The sequence below is a fragment of the Ovis aries genome, chromosome 3, assembly GCF_016772045.2.
Source record: "Ovis aries strain OAR_USU_Benz2616 breed Rambouillet chromosome 3, ARS-UI_Ramb_v3.0, whole genome shotgun sequence".
NCBI classification, from domain to species: Eukaryota; Metazoa; Chordata; class Mammalia; order Artiodactyla; family Bovidae; genus Ovis; species Ovis aries.
In genome coordinates this window covers 211,630,633-211,650,708 of record NC_056056.1, presented here as the reverse complement: position 1 = coordinate 211,650,708, position 20,076 = coordinate 211,630,633, and the positions used below count along the sequence as shown (strand labels likewise).

Sequence of the window (20,076 nt, the reverse complement as noted above, 5' to 3'; positions counted from 1 at the left end):
GCCGTGGACTAGGGAGCAAATGAACCTAAGCAAGTAGACTAGGGTCAGATAACCTTGAAAGGGTGCGTGAAGGACCAGAATACATCCTTCAGGGCTGTGGATGGAGGCAGGTGGGGTGAAGAGAAAGGTTTAAAGAGAGGAGAGGGGCTTCCCTAATGGTCCAGTGGTTAAGAATCCGCCTGCCACTGCAGGGGACGTGGGTTCAATCCCTGGGCCGGAAGATCCCACATGCCACAGGGCAATGGAGCCTGTGCACCCCAACTGCTGAAGCCCATGTGCCCTAGAGCCCTGTTCTGCAACAGGAGAAGCTACTGCAATGAGAAGCCTGCAGTGAGGAACGGCACTCGCTTGCCACAGATAGGGAAAAACCTGTGCAAAGCAGCAAGGACTCAGTACAGCCAAACATTTCTTTGAAAAATTAAATTTAAAAGAAAGAAAGGAGAGGATCCAGTGAGGAGTCCTCTGTGGAAATGAGACCGCAGAACAGCCTAGGAACCCCTCCCCGTCTAGCCGCCCTGGCCAGACACCCGGCAATGCCGCTTTTATCAAAGAAGCCAAGGCTCTTTTGTTGTTCAGTGCCTAAGCCGTGTCTGATTCTTTGCGATCCCATGGACTGCAGCACACCAGGCTTCCCTGTCCTTTCTGGAATCCCCCAAATATGTGTTTAAAAGCCCCTTGCTTGCTGGGACCTTGGGTCAATCCTTTAACTTCCCCAAGGTTCACTTTCCACATTGGAAAGCCAAGGGCGGGGACTCAGATGTCACCAGCTGCTCTGCTGACGGAACAGGCCACCGCCCAGGGCTCAGCCTGGTACCTACAGGTGGGCAGCGTGTAACCAGGGATGCTGGGCGCGCTTCAGGGCAGGAAAGGAACCCAACACCTCCACCTGGAAGATCTCAGAAACCAGAAAGCCCAGCCATGGCCTCGGTGCTCACAGAATACCTGGAATTTGCCCCGCTCCACACCCAGTAGGGCCTCAGCCCCGGACAAGCGGCGGTGAGAAAGCAGCTGGGGGCTTTGATGCCAGTGAAAAGGCCACCTTCTGAGCAACTTTCCCATGTCGGGTCCAGACGGGGCTGAAAAAAACTCCCAGTCTCCAAGGCTCCACCACCAAATGCCCGGCTGGCCCTCAGCTTTGCAGAGGCCAAAGCCTCCGAGATGCACAAGGATTGTAATTGTTCGCAATGCTGGTAACATTTCATCTTCCCAAGGACCTTGTTCATTTATCAGGGTTCTTAAAACCCTTTTGTTCCTAGGCGCGCGGTGAGCACAGAAAACATTCTAATATCAGAGCACAGCTGTTCCCTGACAGACAGACTTGGGGAGAAAGCCCTTAAAAAGGGGGGAAGGGCAGGAGGGGTTTATCCTACCAGGGACAGAAACATGGGAGAAGCAGCCAGGGCAGCTGCCTGACCAGAATAAGCTGCGTGGGGGCCCCGGGAGAAAGTCCCCCCAGCGACAGTGGGCCCCCAGGCGCTGAGTCCCGAGACAGAGGCTAGGCCCCAAGTCGGGGCTCCACCCCCTGTCGGGTTCCTGGCAGCCGCACCCGAAGCCCCAGCCAAGGCCCCTAAAAATGTTTGAAGTAGGTGTGGAGTCTTGAGTAACATCTTCTTAAGGGCCAGTGTGGCTGGAAAAAAAAAAAAAAAAAAAGGCCTAGTGGAAAACTCTGTCCATCCAAGGCCACAGACGACCAGGAAATATTTTCTAAAAAGGGCTTTGATTGCTCCTGAAGGCCCAGGACAGAGTAATCGTGCCTGGCCATGGTGGAGACTCTGCAACGTTACCAATGGCTGCAGAAGGTGGGGGCAGACAGGTCCCCAGTCTAGGATTTATTTTCAGCTCTTGATGATTGAGTCGGGAGTCGCATAAAACTTGGATAAAGGAAAAATCATATCTGCGTTGATGAAATGTCCGAACAGTCGACATCACATTAAATGGCACTTTATTTCATAAATCAAAGCCACATTCTAAAAGGGAAAAAGGGACTTTCCTGGTGGTCCAGTGGTTAAGACTCCACCTTGCAATGCAGAGGACGCAGGTTCAATCCCTGGACTGGGAACTAAGATCCCACATGCCACGGGGCAATGGGGCCTGCAGGCTGTGACTCCTGGGCCTACGTGCCACAAAGAAAGGTCTTTAAGATGCAACACAGATCTCAACACAGCCAATCAATCAATATTTTTTTTTTTAATTTTTTAAAAAATAAAAGGGAAAAATGATAAAGTTCATTGAGTTGCCTTTTCAATACTGAAAATTGCAGTTGCCTTGTAATCAACTAAAAATAAAGTAAGTGTTAGTCACTCAGTTGTGTCTAACTCTTTGTGACCCCATGGACTGTCCACGTAATTCTCTAGGCAAGAATACTGGAGTGGGTAGTGATTCCTTTCTCCAGGAGATCTTCCCGATTCAGGGATCATATCTGGGTTCCCTGCAGTTGCAGGCAGATTCTTTACCATCTGAACCACCAGGGAAGCCCATACTAGTTAATGACAGAGGTAGGTTTAAATGATGATGCTGTGTGACCTTGAGGAAATGTCTCAACCTCTCTGTGCCTGGGATTCTCCAGTGGAATGATAATGAAGGCCCTTACATCACAGGGTTGCTGTGAAGGTTCCAGGAGCTTCTCCATAAAATGTGTTTCAAAGAGGGTGAGAATCTCTTGAGCCTCCCCTTTTAAAAGTAGAGGCTCAAATTTTAATGAGATGGAGGTAATCACAAGGCTTTGTTGTCATCAGGAAACAGGTAGTCTAAGCTTGACCACTAATTGGATCCTGAAGCATCTCCAGGCCTTGGTTATCTCTGCAAGAGGCAAATGACACTCATCTATTCCATCTGACACGAAGGTCAGGGGTCAGAGAAGCTTGCTGCTGCTGCTGCTAAGTCGCTTCAGTCGTGTCCAACTCTGTGTGACCCCATAGACAGCAGCCCACCAGGCTCCCCTGTCCTTGGGATTCTCCAGGCAAGAACACTGGCGTGGGCTGCAATTAAAGGCGTAGGTAACTGTGATCTATCATTATGACAAAGTATCTTTATTAAGGGCTTCCCAGGTGGCGATAGTGGTAAAGAACCCGCCTGTCAATGCAGGAGATATAAGAGACGTGGGTTTGATCCCTAGGATGGGGAGAGCCCCTGCAGGAGGGCATAGCAACCCACTCCAGTATTCTTGCCTGGAGAATCCCACAAACAGAGGAACCTGGCAGGCTATAGTCAACAGGGTCAGACATGACTAAAGCGACTTAGGACAGAGTGCATGTCTTTATTATGTAATTTATTTCCTCTTGTTCAACAAACAACCTCATGCAAGAACTTTGAAGGAGTACTGGGACCCAAATTTCCACTGCATCCTTATTCTAACAGATCCATCGCTAAAGAGTGACAGGAAAACAGTGGGGAAAATTGGATACTGAGTTACTGTTCATTTTATTAGTTATAATCGTTGTATTCCAGATTTGTAAGTATGTACATATGACAGAGTTCTTCCATGGGTGCACGTGGAGTGTTTACAGATGATATCACACGATGTTTGGATTTGCTTTAAAAATCTTCATTGCAGGAGTGGAATCTGGAGCTGGGTATAGATAAAAGAAGGTTGGCCATATGTTAATAATTGTAGAAGCTGGGTGAGGGCACATGGGAGTTATTTATATTGTATTCTCTACCTTTATGTCTGAAAACTTTCCATAAAAACAATACCAAAAACAATTCCAGAAGGGGATCAACGATTAAGCATCCATGAGGGCAGCTGAGGACCATGTAGAGAGTCCTAACCGGGACAGTCAGGTAGCTGGGATGCAAAGAAGGTACCCAGTTTCGGGTGGGTGCTGGAAACTGGATGGCCTGCAGAGGACAAAGCTTTGTGCAGCCACCATCCCTCCACATCTCGGGCTGCTGTGTCATTTCTCCTGTAAACGGGGGACAGGAGCCTGAAATGCTCCTTTCAGCTTGAACATGCTACGCTCTTCGAGGATTTCAAAATCAATTACACTTCACCAGGCTCTCTGAATGGAACACATGAATCTCACTTTCAAGTGAACGAAGCCATTTACAATGTATCCGCAAAGCTCTCAATTTAAAGAATCACCACGGGAAAGTGTCTGGGTCAGTATAACAAATATTTTGGTGAAGGGTGTGCCTTCTGCCTCAATTTCCTCCTGGCTTTTCGATCTGTTTGTTAAGGTCCATTGACCAACACCTACAGAGTCTGGATAAGTCCTTCCAAACTTCATTTCTAAGAGCTTACGGATAATCTGAAAAAAAAATCCTTTAGGTTTCAAATCTCATTACAAAAACAAAACAAAGCACTCAAAGCCAGGCGTCTGCTTTCCTAGCTTAACCACCACGGAGGAACAAATACTACCTTCTTGGTGAGCTTGGCGAGAGGTTTCTTCTCATTTCAGGTCACCGCCGAGCATCAGGTCTGACTGCCCCGGACTGGAGATGTAGGCAGAGCGGGTAGAGATCAAGTCCAGTCTGCAGGGCATCTTCTGGAAGGTGAGTGAAGCCCAACATCCATCCTCTTAGGAGCCAGTTTCACCTTCCTACAAGCGGAGGACAGGAGAGCAATTAACACAATGTTCTGGTTTGGCTGAGTCCATCAGTCAACTGATGTGGGCTGTCTTCCCATTTTTCTCTGCCATGACAGACTGCGTTCATTCACTGTGACCCCAAATATGCAGGCTTTACCCCCACGCCAACCAACTCTCCTGATGCCAACTGGTGGTCCGACAAGTCAATTCAGTTCTGACAGGGACCACAGGGTCTTAGCACAGACCCTGAAGTGAAGAGCTCAGCCAGCAAGACTTGCCCAGCTCAAGTGCCATCTGGACTCCTGACCAACTGGCCATAAATTCAGTGGTTCTCACAGCCTCCTCCTGGGGTTTGATCATTGCTAGAACAGCTCACAGAACTCAGGAACCAGTTACACACTATTACTGGTTTATTAATAAACCATAGTGGGCTTCCCAGGTGGCGCTAGTGGTAAAGAACCCAACTGCCAATGCAGGAGACTTAAGAGATTTGAGTTTGATCCCTGAATGGGGAAGCTCTCCTGCAGGAGGGCATGGCAACCCACTCCAGAATTCCCGCGCGGAGAACCCCATGGACAGAGGAGCCAGGGGGTCGCAAAGAGTCAGACACCACTGAAGTGATTTAGCACGTACATAAAAGATATGATAAAGGATCCAAACAGACAACCAGATGAAGATGTACAGAGGGTGTGGTCTGGAAGGGTCCCAAGCATGGAACTTTCTGTCCCCATGGAGCTGGGTTGCATTGCCTTCCCAGGCATGGTTGATTAAGTCATCGGCCATGGGTGATGAACTCAATCCCCAGCCTTCTCCCCATCAGGAGGAGGGGGGATGGGACCCAAAGTTCCAACCCTCTAACCTTGGTCTCTTTGGTGACTAGCCCCATCCTGAAGTTCTCTAGGGACCCCCCTCCCCCCGAGAGTGGCCTCATGAGAACAAAAGACACACCTATCGCTTGGGAAATTCCAAGGAAATAAGAAGCTATGGGTTGGGAACTGGGGACAAAGACCAAATACATGTATATAGTGTGTGTTTGTCACAGTTACCCTGAAGACTTGGAATAAAATGCATGGAAGTCTCTCACTTCTCCCAAGAAGTGCCTGGCTTTTGTCCAGCAAGGACTCAATACTATTTTGTCCTCTCAAAAGCATCTGAACTCAGGAATTCCCTGGTGGTCCAGTGGTTAGGACTCCAGGCTATATTGCTAAGAGTGAGCACAAATCACACAGCATGGCCAAAACAAATAAAAATAAAAAGCACCCAAACTCACAGATCACTGGAAAAGCAGACCAGAAGAGTCTTGGAACAATCAGTAAGCCGATGTTTCTTGAGCAACTACTCTGCAGGGACATTTGCTAAGCGCTACAGGAGATACAGAGGAACAAGAACGTCCTTGAAAATGTCTTGTTAAGAACAAGACGGAGACAAATCCCAGACTCTGACACCTGCCCGGGGTTTCAACACTGTGGTCCCATCCAGTACCAGCTGGGTCCTTAGCTGCCGAGGACTGGGGCCTCCAGTCCCTATTATGTAATGCGCCAGTAATAGTAACACAGACTTGTAGGGTTGTTGGGAGGATTAAACCAGCTAATCCCTGGAAACGGTGCCTGGTTCATGCCAAGTATTCTGTAAGTGTCTTGCGAACATCTGAGAGGTGCGTTAGTGTAAGAAGCTGCTATGGCCAGGAGACATCGCACCAGCAAGAACTCCAATGCCCAAGGCCAGATGGACACTAGGGAGGGTATATTTGCCATAAGAATGGGGTTAATGGGGAGACAGGTCCCTGGACTGACTGGGCTGGCTTCCAGAGTGTCTGAGGCTTTTATCACCTGGTCTGAACCTCAGCCCTCTGGGGACCCCTGCCCTCAAGGAGTGTGGACTGGCCTGGACCTCAGAGAACCTAGGCTTTGTACCCTCAGAACAGAACTGTGAATTCTATGGGTGTGCGGGTGCTGGTCAGTCAGGAAGGGCTCCATGGAGGAGGTGGCAGTGGAACCAAGGCCTGAAAGAATGGATGGGGTTTCAGAAGGTTAGAGGCAGAGACAACGAAGAGGCCAGCTTTGGGGTGGCCCATCTCCTCTGTCTAGAGGCCACTTCGCTGGGTGAGGTCCCACCGCCACCCTCTGTCACAGTCAGGCATTGTACACCGTCGGGGATGTCTCTCTTGCTCCCTGAAATCCCACTGCTGCTGCCCAAACAGAAACCTACTTTTTCTTGCTTGGCTCTTGGGAGAGCCTCTTCCTACATCCCCTCATCCACAGAACAGCCCTTCTCAGATCTGAAGGCTGAGGTCATGCCAGCCCACCCCGCTGGCTTTCTCTTCTTCCAAGGACCATGTTCGTCTGGTCCCCTCGAAGCCACACTTGGCGCTCAGCCCAGCTCGGGGGTGCCAACCCACCAGTGGGCTCTGAGGCCTTCCCTGGCGCAACCCCAGGCTTGTGGCTGCTGTCTCATCACCCTCCCCTCCGCCCTCCCCATCTCCGGAGCTGCAGAGATGCGGCTGTCCCTGGCACCCCGTCCCAGCTCAGCTCAGAGACTCTATTCTCAGAACCCTGGCATCCCACCCTGGGCCCTCCCTCGCAGGAGATTTCCAGGGAGAAACAAAACCCAAACAGAGGAACATCTTCCTATTGCATCACAAGACCTCAGGAGTGAAACACACACCCCACCACTCACCAGCAGGGTGAGCCTGGGCAAGTGACATGCGCATTCCGAGCCTCGGTTTCCCCATCTGTGAAAAGGGGATAACAGATAAAGGGGATAACTACACGGCACGGTAGTGAGAGCTGGAGGGGTCACTATAAAAGAAGCATGGAACGGTGCCTTGTGCAGAGTGAGGGCCCTGTTAGTGTGGGGTCTGGTTGGGATGGTGGTTAACAGGGTGGGAGACTGCATCAGGCCTCCTGGAGACACCATTTAACCTCTCTGAGCTCCAGTGTCTTCATCTTCTTACAGTAGGAATAACCATAGCACCTACTTCCCTAAAGTGCTGGACGACCATAGGAGATGCTGCCTGCTAAAGGGTCTGTGTTAGTGAGGTAGCACCGTAATTGGCATGTCCGTCTAGTCAAGGCTATGGTTTTTCCTGTGGTCATGTATGGTTGTAAGAGTTGGACTATGAAGAAGGCTGAGCGCTGAAGAATTGATGCTTTTGAACTGTGGTGCTGGAGAAGACTCTTGAGAGTCCCTTAGACTGCAAGGAAATCCAACCAGTCCATTCTGAAGGAGATCAGCCCTGGGATTTCTTTGGAAGGAATGATGCTAAAGCTGAACCTCCAGTACTTTGGCCACCTCATGGGAAGAGTTGACTCATTGGAAAAGACTCTGATGCTGGGAGGTATTGGGGGCAGGAGGAGAAGGGGACGACAGGATGAGATGGCTGGATGACATTACAGACTCAACGGACGTGAGTCTGAGTGAACTCCGGGAGTTGGTGATGGACAGGGAGGCCTGGCGTGCTGCAATTCATGGGGTCGCAAAGAATCAGACACAACTGAGCGACTGAACTGAACTGAAGTTACATTAAAGTTTATAGCATTAAAAAAAAAAAAAGAACCTTTTTCCTTTAGTATTTCTTATATGGACCATTTCTAAAGTCTTTGTTGAATGTGTTACAATATTGTTTCTGTCTTATGTTTTGGTTTTTTGGCCCCGAGGCACGTGGGATCTTAGCCCCCCGACCAGGGATCAAACTCGCACCCCTGCACTGGACGGTGAAGTCTTAACCACCGGACCGCCAGGGAAGTCCCAAGAAGAAGAATCTTGAAAGGAAGAAAAAAAGAAAGGCTGATCAAGGGATAGAAGCGCAATGACCAAACTCAAGAGAGATGTAAAATGTCTGTAACTCACCCCTCACCCCAGAAGTGGCCCCCTCCACGGCACCCCTTGCCAGGCTGACCCAGGGGTCCTGAAATAAACCAGGGTTCAAGCAACAGCATATTGAAGCATGCCTGCTTGACCCCCAGGAACCCAGGGGAGGAAAAAGAAGCCCTTGAAGGATTTTTCTCCACCCGATAAATACACAGACCTCCTCCATCAGGGAGGGTGGCTTTCATGGGTGCCACAGAAAGTGTGGACTTGCCACATGGCTTTGGGTGCCAGGGTCAGGAGCTTGGGCTTTGCTTTTGAAAGACTGGGTTCAAGTGCACAACTCTGCCAGTTACTGGTTATGGAATTTGGGTAAATTTCTTACTCCTTCCTAGCCTCAGTTCCCTCCTTCCTAAAGTGGGGATTATGCAAAGTACCTCATCATAGGCTTCCCTGGTGGCCCAGATGGCAAGGAATCTGCCTGCAATGCAGGAGATCAGGGTTCGATCCCTGGGTAGGGAAGATCCCGTGGAGAATGGGGATGGCAACCCACTCCAGTTATTTTTGCCTGGAGAATCTGATGAACAGAAGAACATGGGAGGCAACAGTCCATGTGGTTGCAAAAGTTGGACACACACACACACCCCTCACCACTGAGTGCAAGCTCAGTTGTTCAGTTGTATCAGAGTCTTTGTGACCGCAGGGACTGTGGCCTGCCAGGCTCCTCTGTCCATGGGATTTTCCAGGCAAGAATACTGGAGTGGGCTGTTATTTTCTCCTCCAGGGGACCTTTCCAACCCAGGGATCGAACCTGTCTCTTGTGTCTCCTGCATTCAGGCAGACTCTACCAACCACGGAGTAAGGAGAAGTAAATGAATTATTTGTTAAACGCCCAACACACTGTCTGGTAGATATAAGCGCTGAATGAATTTGGCTCATTATTATCCATTCTGGATTTCTCAAACTCCTGAAGAGAGAAGAGCATTCCAGGCAGGAAGTATTTTTAGGGCATATCTGCTGTCTTCTTAACTGTTCCGGTTGGGGATCAGGAGAAGAAGGATGGGGCCGTGACCTGAGCCCCAGAAGGCTTCTGCCTCGTGCCAGCACCGCTGACGTGTGTGTTCATCCTGCCCCGGGGTCACGGTCCCCCTCTGGCTGCAATTGTCAATCCCGTCACCATCAACACCGCTCCTTCTGTAGAGATGTGAACACGCTGGCATTGTTTCCTCTAGCCAATGGCTTCTCTCTGGCCTGTGATTGGTACCCCCGAGATTCCACTGCGGTCCAGGCATGCCAGCTATGTCAGCGTGACTCCGGTTCTGTGCGTCTGACATCCACACGGCCCCGTAGAAGGCAGGCTGCAGCAAAAGGTTATTTGGAATGCTGCTGAATGTTTGATGGCTATGCGGTTATCTTTTTGGGGTTAGGCCATTAAAGTCGCATCTCGTGTTTTACGGAGCAAAAGAGATAAACTACATGTTGAAATTCATGAAGCACAGAGGGAATTTTTAAGGATACAGACCCATTAGCAGCTAAAAGTTGGTGGGGGTCTTTTCCCCCCTAAAACTTTGCAGTTTGTCTTCCACAAGGCGATTTCACTTGAATTCAAAGCAGAGACACAGTGAAGCAGAGAGGCATCATAGTAACAGACTCAGGAAACCTTGGGGCTTGGGGTCACGTATAAAGAACGTTGAGTGGGAATGCAAACTAGTACAGCCACTATGGAGAACAGTGTGGAGATTCCTTAAAAAACTGGAAATAGAGCTGCCTTATGACCCAGCAATCCCACTGCTGGGCATACACACGAAGGAAACCAGAATAGAAAGAGAGACGTGTACCCCAATGTTCATCGCAGCACTGTTTATAATAGCCAGGACATGGAAGCAACCTAAATGTCCATCAGCAGATGAATGGATAAGAAAGCTGTGGTACATATACACAATGGAGTATTACTCAGGCATTAAAAGGGCATTTGAATCCATTCTAATGAGGTGGATGAAACTGGAGCCGATTATACAGAGTGAAGTAAGCCAGAAAGAAAAACACCAATACAGTATACTAACACATATATATGGAATTTAGAAAGATGGTAACGATAACCTTGTGTGCAAGACAGCAAAAGAGACACAGATGTATAGAACAGACTTTTGGACTCTGTGGGAGAGGGAGAGGGTGGGATGATTTGGGAGAATGGCATTGAAACATGTATACTATCATGTAAGAAATGAATCGCAAGTCTAGGTTCGATACAGGATACAGGATGCTTGGGGCTGGTGCACTGGGATGACCCAGAGAGATGATATGCGGAGAGAGGTGGGAGGGGGGTTCAGGATTGGGAACTCATGTAAATCAACCTTTTTTCATAAATCGATAATCAGTTGTTTAAAAATAATAATAATAATAATAAAATAAAGAACTTTGACCCATCTGTCTGGCTCCCATCATCCCATCAGATGGCTGCTCTAGCCTTACTCTTTCTGCCCGACCTGCAGCATGCATATTAAAGAAAAATCATTTTCCAGACTCATCAAAATGCCTCCTGGGTGTCTCTTAGTCCACTCCCACACCCTGTCCCCCGCCACAGCCTTCTATCCCCGTGCTGTTCAGAGGCGGCCTGTGCTGAGTGCCCTGGCCGCAGCAGCCAGTTCTTGGCCCTCTGAGAAACGGGACACTTCTTCACTTTAGATCCAGGGCTATGTCCCCTCTGCTCAAAGCATCCTCCCCATGCATCTTCACCATTAGTCATCCAACCAAATGGCCTAAAAAAGAATCCAACTAAATGACAGACACATTGCCAGGCCACGATAGGAAGATGGGCAGACCAAGCATCAGGGCCTTCCCATCCTCTGCAGCTGTACTCAAGTGCCACCTCCTCCATGCAGCCTTCCTGGCTATTCACTCAACAGAGCCCCTCAATCTCCTTCTTCCTGTACTCCTGTAACACTGAGGGGATCCTTATTTCCCTTCAGTCAGTCAGTCAGTTCAGTCGCTCAGTTGTGTCCGACTCTTTGCAACCCCATGAATTGCAGCACTCCAGGCCTCCCTGTCCATCACCAACTCCCGGAGTTCACTCAAACTCAAGTCCATCGAGTCGGTGATGCCATCCAGCCACCTCATCCTCTGTCGTCCCCTTCTCCTCCTGCCCCCAATCCCTCCCAGCATCAGAGTCTTTTCCAGTGAATCAACTCTTCCCATGAGGTGGCCAAAGTATTTCCCTTGCTCTTATATTAAAGGGAAAGTCATGTGTGAACACATTTGTTCTCTACAGACTGTGGAATTGTTGAAAATAGGGACCTCAAGATGTTCGTTTTCTGTCTTGGACCACTTTTGAGGTTGCAGCATTAAGGTCTCAAGACTTTTCTCCTCCCACGGACACTGAAATGCACAAAGAAACAAAGCACAATGATGGCACATCATTTATAATAGCAAAAAAGAGTGGTGCGGGAAGTCGCCCACATGTCCATTAATTGTAGGAAGTGATTAAATTATGATACATTCTAACTGTGAATGCAAGAGACGATGGTTTGATCCCTGGGTTGGGAAGATTCCCCTGCAGAAGGGAATGGCAACCCATTCCAGTACTCTTGCCTGGAAATCCCATGGACAGAGGAGCCTGGAGAGCTTCAGTCCATGGTGTTGCAAAGAGTTGGACGTGACTCAGCGACTATTAAAAAACCTTTTGCACTTGCAATGAATGGAGCAGATCCATACCAACTGTTCACTGAAAAAAATAAAGCTGCGGGACAGTATGTTTGGCGTGATCCTAGTTAGGGTTTTCACAATTTCAATGCTTGGAAAAAGAAAAAAGAAAAATCTTTCTGCTGTGATTGGGAAGGTATTGGGTTATCTAAAGATGTCAGGAAAATGAGATATCATTTAAAAATGAATTATACATACCTAAACATTTATTATGGGGAAACAGTGGAAACAGTGTCAGACTTTATTTTGGGGGGCTCCAAAATCACTGCAGATGGTGACTGCAGCCAAGAAATTAAAAGACGCTTACTCCTTGGAAAGAAAGTTATGACCAACCTAGAGAGCATATTCAAAAGCAGAGACATTACTTTGCCAACAAAAGTCTATCTAGTCAAGGCTATGGTTTTTCCAGTGGTCATGTATGGATGCGAGAGTTGGACTATAAAGAAGGCTGAGCACCGAAGAACTGATGCTTTTGAACTGTGGTGTTGGAGAAGACTCTTGAGAGTCCCTTGGACTGCAAGGAGATCCAACCAGTCCATCCTAAAGGAGATCAGTCCTGGGTGTTCATTGGAAGGACTGATGCTGAAACTGAAACTCCAATACTTTGGTCACCTGATACGAAGAGCTGACTCATTGGAAAAGACCCTGATGCTGGGAGGGATTGGGGGCAGGAGGAGAAGGGGATGACAGAGGATGAGGTGGCTGGATGGCATCACGGACTCGACGGATGTGAGTCTGAGTGAACTCTGGGAGTTGGTGATGGACAGGGAGCCCTGGTGTGCTGCGATTCATGGGGTCGCAAAGAGTCAGACACGATTGAACGACTGAACTGAACTGAAACATTTATTTGAAGTGGATGTACCTTTGTTTACTAATCTTTTTAAAGGTTTTAGTGGTTTTGCTTATTGTTGCTTTGTTTTGGTTTTTACTTTTTGGGTGTGCCACGCGGCATGTGGGATCTTCCTCAACCAGGGAGAGAGCCCATGTCCCCACATTGGCAGCGTGGAGTCTTAACCACTGGACCACCAGGGAAGTGCCTATTTACTAAACTCTTGATGTCAATCCAACACCGATTTTTCAGCATGGGTCCATCATCTTTCCTGGTAAGCCACACCCAGAAAGCACTGTCTGTGACTGCTAGTTTCATTTTCTGTGAAGCAGAGGGAGAACTTAGAGACAAGAATGCAGTCATTTGGGTGCGGGTCCCTAAATCACGGTATGTAGAAGCTGCGTGTCCAGCACAAGTTGAGTAAACTCTGTAAGCCTGTTTTTCTCATCTGTACAAAATAGGGCATGGTAATAGTAACCATCAGTAACCGAGAAAAAAAAAAAAAAAGATGATTCTCTGTTCAATGTCTTGTTCTCAATAAGGTTTAGCTGATCTATGAGGTATTTTACTTTCCTACTATCTTAGCACAGTAAGATGATGAAGAACCAGCAGGGGACCATTCTACCTGGGACTCTGGCCATCTTCTCTCTCTGCCTCGAACATATTCAAAGTCCAGAGATACCCAGGGGCAGTGAGGACTGTGGCATGAAGCACAGACGATGTTTGACAAAACCGTGCTAGGGGGTGTGGCAACAGAGAGCTGAGCAAGTTAGTCTCTGCTCCAAGGGACATCTCAATCTAATAACAAAACATCGTATATACATGGGAAGGCAATAATAATGAGGATGAGACTGTTAGCATAACTGACTCAATGGACACGAGTGTCCGGGGGACAGTGGAGGACAGAGGAGCCTGGTGTGGTATAGTCCGTGGGGGTCACAAAGAGTCCGACACGACTTAGCGACTCAACAACAACAAATAAGTATCGATTAGGTATTTTCAGTTGCAATGGAAAGTTCCGGGGGTCGGAAGGACTTCAGGAGATGCTTGATCTGACTTCTAGCTCCATCTCTTTTTGGTTTTTCTCAGCTCTGCCCTGCTCCCTCTGTTAGTTTTGTTCTCAGTCTGGCTTCCTGCTAGTTTAAAAAAAAAAAACAAAAACCTGACTCTAGCAATTCTAGACCTCACATCTGAGACCATGTTGTCAAATTGCAGTCCCGAAGGTTGCGCTGGCCTAGTCAAGCTCATGGACCCAAGGCCAACTCAATCCCTCCGGCAAGGACGGGATTATGTCAGTTGGCTTGGGCCAATCAGGGATTACCCCTAGATAGGGTGATGGAATGGATTCACATTTATCTTCATAACAACCCTAGGAGGTAAGTACTAGTAGCCTCTCTAGTTTATAGTGGCAAAACCCAGCCCAGAGAGGTTAAGTAGTTTTTGCAAGGTTGCACAGCTCAGGAGCAGCAGTGCCAGGATTCCTACTTTGGCTTTCTGACTCCAGGCCCCACATTCATAACCACTAAGCCCTAGAGTCTCCCAAAACACAAGCCCCAGGGTGGTGCCTGATGGGCACTGCAGACACTTGTTGGGTAAACTGAGAGGAATGACTGTTGGCTAGGCTCAGTTGGTAGAGAAGGGAGGGCTTGAGCTAGGTCTTAAGCAAAGGCGGGAAAATCAGATCCAGTGAACTTTCAGAGATAAGAATCCTGTTATACCAGGAATAACAGAGGCAGTTGGGTCAGACAGCTGCTGTCTGCCATCTATATACAAGCTGAGTGAACTTTTAAAAATTATTTGACTCCTCTGAAGATCCCCTGGAGAAGGGAATGGCAGCCCGCTCCAGTATTCTTGCCTGGAGAATCCCACGGGCAGAGGAGCCTGGCGGGCTACAGTCCATGAGGTTGCAAAGAGTCGGAGGTGACTGAGCGACTAACACTTTGCTTTTGACTCTCTGAGCCTACAGGTAAATCAAAGACCCATGGGGAGAAGCTCAAGAGAGAAGGGGGACGTCCTTGGTGGTCCAGTGGTTAAGAATCCGCCTGCCAGCGCAGGGGACACGGTTTGATCCCTAGTTTGGGAAGATTCCCCATGCTGTGAGGCAGCTAAGCCGGTGGTTCACAGCTACTGAAGCCCACGTGCTCTAGAGACTGCTCCACAACAAGAGAAACCACCGCAGAAGCAGGCCACACACCGCAACTAGAGTTGCCCCTGCTCAGCACAACTAGAGAAAGCCCACACCCAGCAACAAAGACCCAGCACAGCCAAAAATGAACACATAAATAAAATTTTTAAAAAAGAAGAGAGCAAAGAATACAGTCCCGGAAACCCTGAAAGGAACCAGTAAGAGTCCAGCCAAATCGTAAAATGGAAAGTCTCTTGGGAGGGCAAAGTACCATGTCACAACTCATGGGCTTGCTGTAGAGACAAGTCTAAAGCAATTATTCTATAGCAACCCCACCACTGCCAGCTAGGAAACAGGAAAGTGAAAGTGTTAGTTGCTCAGTTTTGTCCAACTCTTTCACATCCCATGGACTGTAGCCCACCAGGCTCCTCTTTCCATGGTATTTCCCAGGCAAGAATACTGAAGTGGGTAGCCACTCCCTTTTCCAGGGGATCTTCCCAACCCAGGCTTCGAACCGAGGTCTTCCCACATTGCAGGCAGATTCTTTACAGTCTAAGCTATCAGGGAAACAGGAAACAGGAAGGAAGGGGATCAAGATGAACCCTCAGGAGCTATAAGGATATCCTAATAGACAGCTCCTTACAGCCACACAATTCTGGACCTTGATGGGACAACGGACAACATTTGGTACAATCCGATTATCTTATACATACGAAAGAAACACATCTGAACACATATCGAGGTTTGTAGGCAAAGTGCCTAGCACGGTGCCTGGTAAACGGTGGGTGCTCAATAGATATTAATAGTATTTCTCATTATGTTTTGAAGTGACTTATCCAAGGGATCAGAAATTGGTTAGTGACCAAAAAAAGATGAGAATCCATATCTCTTAATGCCCAGTGCAGTGCCTTCCATTCTTCTTAGCTTTTTTCTTCTGTGGCAAATTCAAGATGCAGGATGCCAGGTATCGCTAAAGTGAGGGGTTAGTCTCTTTCACCCAAAGCCAGCAACCCTCCTTAGTACCCAAAGTGGGGGAAAGCTATCATAGAAAGAAAATATAGGAACAAGCACCAGACAAGGAGTTTGGAAGCCAAGATTATGGATGTCGATCTGCCATTAACCAGCTCAGTGACCTAGCCAGCTGAGCCCCAGTTGACTCATCTGTCAAATTAGAGATTTGGGGGAAAAAAATAAACTCGGTTTCCTTTCAACTCTGAAATGTTACGGAAGTAGGTTCTGCTCTTCACATTGCAATGGATATCTTTATACGAGATCATGACTGAGTTCTAGGGAAAAATTGTATAAGGCAAAGGTCACACAGAAATTGAAAGTGGGAGGGGACACGAGAGTTGGCTTCATATATTTGGAGAACTCTCTGGTCACATAGGGGTTAGACTTCCTTTGTGAGGCTCCAGAGGCAGAAATAAGCACACAGAGTAAACGCGTTGGTAACAGATTCTTGCTCAATACAAAACAAGATTATGTTCATATATTCTCGGGCTCATTTATTAGGGCCAAATAAGGTGTATAATCATTACATCTTCCAGATGAACTAACCCTTCTATCAGCTGTTCTTTGCGTCCCTAGTAGCAGCTTTTGTCCTAAAGTCTATTTTGTCTAGTGTTGGTAATAGCCACGTTAGCTCTCTTTTGGTTAGTGTTTGCATGAGACATATTTTTTCATCTTTCTGCTTTAAATTTATGTCTTTCCATCTAAAGTGTGTCTCTTGCAGATGGTATATAGTTGGATCATGTTTTCTTTTATTCTGCCAACCACTTCCTTCGACGGAGCTGTTTAGTTCATTTATGCCTAATGTAATTACTAAATTAGAACGGACATCTGTCATTTCGTTATTTGTTTTCTGTATATATTATGTCTTTTTTGTTCTTCTATTTTCCATTGCTAGATTCTTTTGTCTTGAATAATACTATTAAGTGTGCCACTTAAATTCTCCTGTTTTACTTCCTTAAAAAAAAATTTTTTTTTCTTGGTAGGTGTCCTGGGGATTACAATTAAAACAATGCATTAATACCAACTTAAAGTTCAATAGTTTGTAAAAAAATTTACTCTATTACAACACTATTCCTTCTCACTCCTTTGTGCTATTATTGTCACGCACATTACATCTTTAAGCATTATAAGCCTATCAACAAATGCCCTGAACCAACGTCTCTTAGCTTTACCAAGAGACCCGGTGTGTGTGTTGGGAGATTCTGCCTTCAGCAAGTAGTAGACAGTTTTTAGCTCTTAACTCTCACTTTCTGTTTGCACAGAGGCTCAAGGTCGGCTGGTGGCGAGTAATTAGGGCTTTCTCAGGTCATGCCTGTGTACATGGAAAGCCATGCACACGCAGTGCGACTTTCTAGATTCCCAAGAATATGTCAGAACTGCTCAAAGCCCATGTGGACAGCACATTTTCCAGCATTTCCTTTTCCTTTTCTCAGCCAGCCTCTTGTTAGCTCCAGTGGGTAGCACCATCTCAGGTGGTTGAAATATTAAACAATTACCGCTGATTGTTTTGGGCAAACACCCTGAGGATAAGCTTGTTCACCGAGCAAGCTCTGAGTCAGGTCAGATAATGACAAACCCTTGAGAAAGAAGCTATTTCAGAAAACTGATAGATAAGTCAAATAGTGACATTTCTCTACCCTTAAAAAAGCAGATAAGTTTGGAAGGGCGACAGGACAAAAGGAAAACCTACTTAGATAGGCAAAAGTAACAGGCAGTAGTGGTCTGGTAAAAAAGCAAGGCACCTGGCCCAAAAGTTAAAGGTAGGGAAAATCATTAAAACAGAAATGGACAGTAAGAAGTATCTAAAGCCTTTCAGAAAACACAACCCATCTGTGAGTCACAGTAAAATACTGAGGAAGAAACAAGCAGAATGGGTAAATTGTAACGATACAGTTTAAATGAAAAGTTAATCCAAAGACTTAACTTCTTTAATTTCAGAAGTGAAGTGTGCTATTTTAGTCCTAGACTACCACCGAGGGGCTGCGAGATTATAGATGTAAGTGAGACGCTGTCCCTCAGTTTTCTAAGGAAGAATTGGAGTGTGTTTCCTAAATTTTAATAATTTGCATACAACTTTCCTGATTTTTAAAAACTGTATCTCTATATCACTGCTTCAACTTAATTTTTTTAAAAATGGATCCTTTTTTAAAACTTAAATACCACTATAGTATTTGTGTAACTATGAGTTCTATATGTTGCTTTTTTTTTCTGCTACTCATTGAAATAAACCTCAAAGCATTTAAATACAAAATGCTCCTCCATGTACCAACTACCTCACTTTGGTAAACAGTGGATTTGATATGTAAGGATCTCTCCACTTTTATGATTGTGTAAATGTGTTCTCCTTTGTCCCTTGCACAAGTTGGAAGATTATGAAGGTTGGAGGATTATCTCTGAGTACATGTCTCTCTGAGGATGAAGTAACAGGATGTTTAGAACTGACTTGTTTGAGATTAAACCATGTTGGCAGAAGCCACTGAGTAACTGACCCATAGTGGTGTAAACAGTGGGTAGAGACACCCCACTATATTATGGGGACTTGACCTCACCTCTCATAACCCCAAGCCTAGTGCTTTCTTCATGACACCATACACCTTGTTTAAAAAAACTACAGGGGACTTCCCTGGCTGGCCAGTGGTTGAGACTGTGCGATTCCATGGCAGGGGGCATGAGTTTGATCCCTGGTTGGGGAATTAGGATCCTGCATGCTCTGTGGCACAGTTAACCAAATTAATTAATTAGTTAATTAAAAAATACCTTAAAATGATATAGAACCGTCCAGAAACTCTCCCAAAGGTAACTGCTTATTGTTGTTGTTTGTTGCTCAGTTGCTAAGTCGTGTCTGACTCTTTGCAACCCTATGGACTGCAGCACCCAGGCTTCCCTGTCCTTCACTGTCTCCTGGAGTTTGTTCAGATTCATGTCCATTGAGTCAGTGATGCTTTCTAGCCATCTCATCCTTTGCTGCCCTCTTCTCCTTTTGCCTTCAGTCTTAGCCAGCATCAGGACCACAAATTTCTCCTTCTCAGCAGCCAGGCTTTTTTTTTTTTTTAAAGACTTTTGTTGTTGTGGACCATTTCAATTAAGACCAAGTCTTAATTGAATTTGTTACAGTATTGTGTGGAATCTTAGCTCCCCAACCAGGGACTGAACCTGCACCCCTGCACTGATAGACAGTATCTTAATCACTGGACTGCCAGAGGGAAGTTCCCCAGTAGCCACACTTTTAAGAAGGAAATAGTCTAAAAAATACATAATTTTATATGGTAAATAATCTACATTAAGTGGATTTTGCTCAGTGAATGACATTTCTCACATGTTCAAAGCAATGAAAAGTGGGACAGAGCAGAAAGCTCTCCTTGCTTACTCTTAGCTGTTAGGATGCAAGGAGGAATGTCCAGTCTAAAGACTGCAATGCTGGAAATCAAAGGAGTCACTTGATGCCCTGGGAGTTCCATCGAGTTCGGAATAAGCCTTGCTGAAAAGAGGCCTACAAGGCTCTAAGCGGTCACTTAGTCAGGCTACCTAAAGAAGGGTCTGTGAGTGAGGATCCAGTCGAAACTCTACATCCACACATGCTGTGATGGGGCTGTGTTCGGGATGCAGGAGTACACACTAGGTGAGTTTAAATTTTGTGCTGGAATTTTCTTAAGCACCAGAACACTCCTATATTCCATATATTTTTACACTCCGTGAAGTTTAAAGGCTACTATCTTCTTCTGTTGACTTGGGCCAATGAAAGTAGTCTTTTCATCAGCTAACAACACATAGCAAATGCTCGCCTATGTAATGTACTGAATTTAAAAGCTTTCAAGGGACTTCCCTGGAGGTCCAGTGGCTAAGACTCTGCACTCTCAGTGCTAGGGGTCCTGGGTTCAATCCCTGGTCAGGGAACTAGATCCCACATGCCGAAACTAAGAGTTCTTGTGCTGCAAAGAAGACCCAGAACAGCCAAATAAATAGAAACAAATATTTCTTTAAGAAATAAAAAGTAAATAAAAGATTTCAATCTATGAGGAGTTAATATCTCCCAGATACCTAGGGAGTGAGAATACATCCACCCAAATTCACAATTTAAG

At 46.6% G+C, this 20,076-nt stretch overlaps 1 long non-coding RNA gene across 4 annotated transcripts in view; it reads right to left on the bottom strand.

The window, feature by feature from the left end:
- Positions 1 to 3,401: 3,401 nt before the first annotated feature.
- LOC105608579 (uncharacterized) overlaps positions 3,402 to 20,076 on the bottom strand; it is a 27,610-nt gene continuing 10,935 nt past the window's right edge. The window contains exons 1-3 of one of the 4 annotated variants that reach the window (XR_009600017.1): positions 7,203 to 11,421; positions 4,358 to 5,888; positions 3,402 to 3,568 (exon numbers count right to left, since the gene is read on the bottom strand). This is a non-coding gene — a long non-coding RNA (uncharacterized LOC105608579). Of the gene's footprint in view, positions 3,569 to 4,357; positions 11,449 to 20,076 lie in introns of those variants that run through there. The other 3 variants (XR_003588914.3, XR_006059463.2, XR_009600016.1) reach the window with 3 other exon arrangements.